At 41.9% G+C, this 2,872-nt stretch overlaps 1 non-coding gene across 1 annotated transcript; it reads left to right on the top strand.

Annotated features, from left to right (window-relative positions):
- The first annotated feature begins 2,307 nt into the window (after positions 1-2,307).
- On the top strand, positions 2,308-2,414 carry LOC112084781. The gene has a single exon (XR_002898441.1). It is a non-coding gene; the product is annotated as a small nucleolar RNA R71 (small nucleolar RNA).
- Positions 2,415-2,872: the final 458 nt, after the last annotated feature.

The raw sequence follows: 2,872 nt of genomic DNA, 5'->3' as shown, positions 1-2,872 counted from the left end.
ATCACTTGAGGTTCAGATCTGAGACATATCTCGCATCAAAAGTGTTCGTAGAAATGTCTGAACCACTCGGTTATGGGTTTAAGAGTCTTTCATCACGAGAGTGATAGTTCGTTCTCTTAAATGACATTTTTGAACTGATTCTTATTGCTGATTGATTCGATGCTTCTCAAAAGACATTTTTGGTATGAAGGAGGATCAGTTTAGATGCTTAATACTTTCATGAGAAGATTAACATGCCTTGAGTTCAAAGTTAAATGAAACTGCTTGATGTTTTGATACATTAACCAACTAATTGAACTTGGAAGCATCCGAGTCAAGTATCTCGTCTAAAGTTCCTTGCTTTATTACATATTATCATCATCTGAATCGTTCAGTTATTATTTGCATCCTGTCTCTGTTTAGATCTAATCATTTGCTTTACCTTTCATGCTTAATCGTTTGTTACTTAGCTTAGTTCAAAACCTTCACCTTTTGTCTTGACTTAAATGAACAAACATCATAGTCTAGTGTCTCGTTGACTTGTCTGGATTGATACCTCTTTGTGCTACTTCGACAAAGGGGATTGATAGCCCTGAGTCCTATAAAAGTCTTATCTATCAACATCAAATTTCAGCCTTTCAGAACCAAGTTGAAGCTCAATTATGCCTCCTCTTACATCAATGATTGCTCCTGCTGTGGCTAAGAATGGCCTTCCTAAAATAATAGGGTCAACTGGTTCCTCATCCATCTCTAGCACCACAAAGTCTGTAGGCACTTCAAAACCACCTATCTTCACTGGTAGATCCTCTAGCATTCCAACAGGTAACCTCACAGATCTATCAGCAAGGACAAGGGAGATTCTTGCTGGCTTAAAAGTTCTAAAGCCCAGCTTTCTAGCAATGGAGAAGGGCATTAAGCTTACTGATGCACCCAAGTCACAAAGACATCCAGCAAACATCAGAGGTCCTATAGCACAAGGGAGTGTGAAGCTCCCTGGATCAGTTAACTTCCTTGGAATTGACTTTCTCTGAATAATGGCACTGCACTCATGGCTCAATACCACCACACCTTGAAGCTCTTTAGTCTTGTTTAGAATAGCATCTTTTAAGAACTTACCCAGCTTTGGCATCATTAGAAATGCTTCAATGAGAGGCATTGTGAGTGGTGTCTCATTGAGAGCCTTCTCAAATACAGCTCTTGCCTTGTCTACAAGCTGCTTCTTGAATCTCCCTGGAAATGGGAGCTTGGGTTGGTATGGAGGTGGTAGAACATATAGCTTTTCTGGTTCAGGTTCCTTTTCCACCTCTTTACCCTTTTCTTTCCTTGATCTTTCAGCAACTTGATCATCTTTTAAGGCTGCCTCCCCCTCAGTTTGATCATTGTCTTCAATGATCATATTGTTGTACTCTACACCTGGTAGTTCTTTGCCACTTCTCAGTGTAATGGCTTTAGCATACTCCTTTGGGTTTGGTTCAGGCTTACCAGGTAGTTGGCCTTGGTTCCTTGAGCTAGAGGCCTGATTTTGCTTCAATTCCTTGATGTCCTGCTGCATAGATGCATACTGACTTACAAACATTTGTTGACCCTGAAGCAGCTGTTGTAGAATCCCAACCATATCTGACCCCATCTGTGGCTGCTGGTAAACAGGTGCTGACTGAAACTGATGCTGAACCGGCGGCTGCTGCTGGAACTGTGGTGGACCAAACCCTGGTGGTGCCTTTGGTTGCTGCTGTGAACTGAAACCAGAACTCTGAAGTGGTTGCTGATGCTTACTGTAACCCTGATTCTGAACAAACTGATTCTTTGGTTGAAAAGACCCTTGAAAGTTGTTCTTGGGAACAAAATTCTGTGGAGCTTGAGAGGTAGGGTAAACTTGGTCTTGTGGGTTGGCTACAGTGGGATTCCTGTAAGAGAGGTTCTGATTGGCATTGGCATACTGATATCTTTGGAACCTCTGATTCCCAATATAGTTTAGCTCTTCCTGAGTAAGACCCTCTTCATTGATGTTTTCAAAGCATTGAGAAGGTTCCTCATACTCTCCTACAAAGTGTATTGGCTTTTTGAGTGGCCAATAACACCTTGTCCAGCTTGCTTTTAAGTGTTTTAAAGTCCTTCTCATACCTTTGATCCCTGCTTGAACTCTCACTCATATTGGCTCTATCAAAGTCTTCTCCATATGTATCATTGCTCATTGCTAAGTTCTCAACCAGCTCTAAAGCAGCATGAATCTCCTCCCCCAGAAAGTTTCCATTTGATGCAGTATCCAGTTGATTCCTTATCTTGGGAAGAGCCCCTCTATAAAGTGTGCTGAGAAGAGAAGCCTCACTAAACCCATGGTGTGGGCACTAGTTAGTGTAGCTCCTGAATCTCTCATATGCTTCACCAAAACTCTCATTGCTATGTTGAGTGAAGCTGGAGATTTAGTTTCTTAGCTTTGCTGTTCTGGAAATTGAGAAGAACTTAGACAGAAATGCTTGCTTGCATTGCTCCCAGGTTTGAATGGAGCCTCTTGGGAGATTCTTTTCCCATTGGTGAGCTTTATCACCAAGACTGAAGGGGAATAATCTAAGCTTGAAGCTGTCCTCAGATACTCCATTTATCTTTGTCAAGTCACAAACTTTATCAAATTGGTCCAAGTGTTCCAAAGGATCTTCCATTGGCAATCCATTGAACTTGGAGTTTTGGACCATATTCAGCAAATATGCCTTGACTTCAAAATTGTTGTTTTGCACAGGTGGTGCTTGAATTCCTGCTCCATACTGATGAGCATTGGCCCTGTCATTTTCTCCAACATAGACCTGTGGCTGCTCATATCTCCTTGGTTTGTTTTGGAAGGGTTGTGGTGGTGAGCTTGTTGTCTTTGCTGTACATTGGCCTGGTGCCTTTGCTGATG

This window comes from Eutrema salsugineum, unplaced genomic scaffold (genome assembly GCF_000478725.1).
Source record: "Eutrema salsugineum unplaced genomic scaffold, Eutsalg1_0 scaffold_4, whole genome shotgun sequence".
Lineage (NCBI taxonomy): Eukaryota > Viridiplantae > Streptophyta > Magnoliopsida > Brassicales > Brassicaceae > Eutrema > Eutrema salsugineum.
This window is presented reverse-complemented; position numbering and strand designations above follow the sequence as displayed.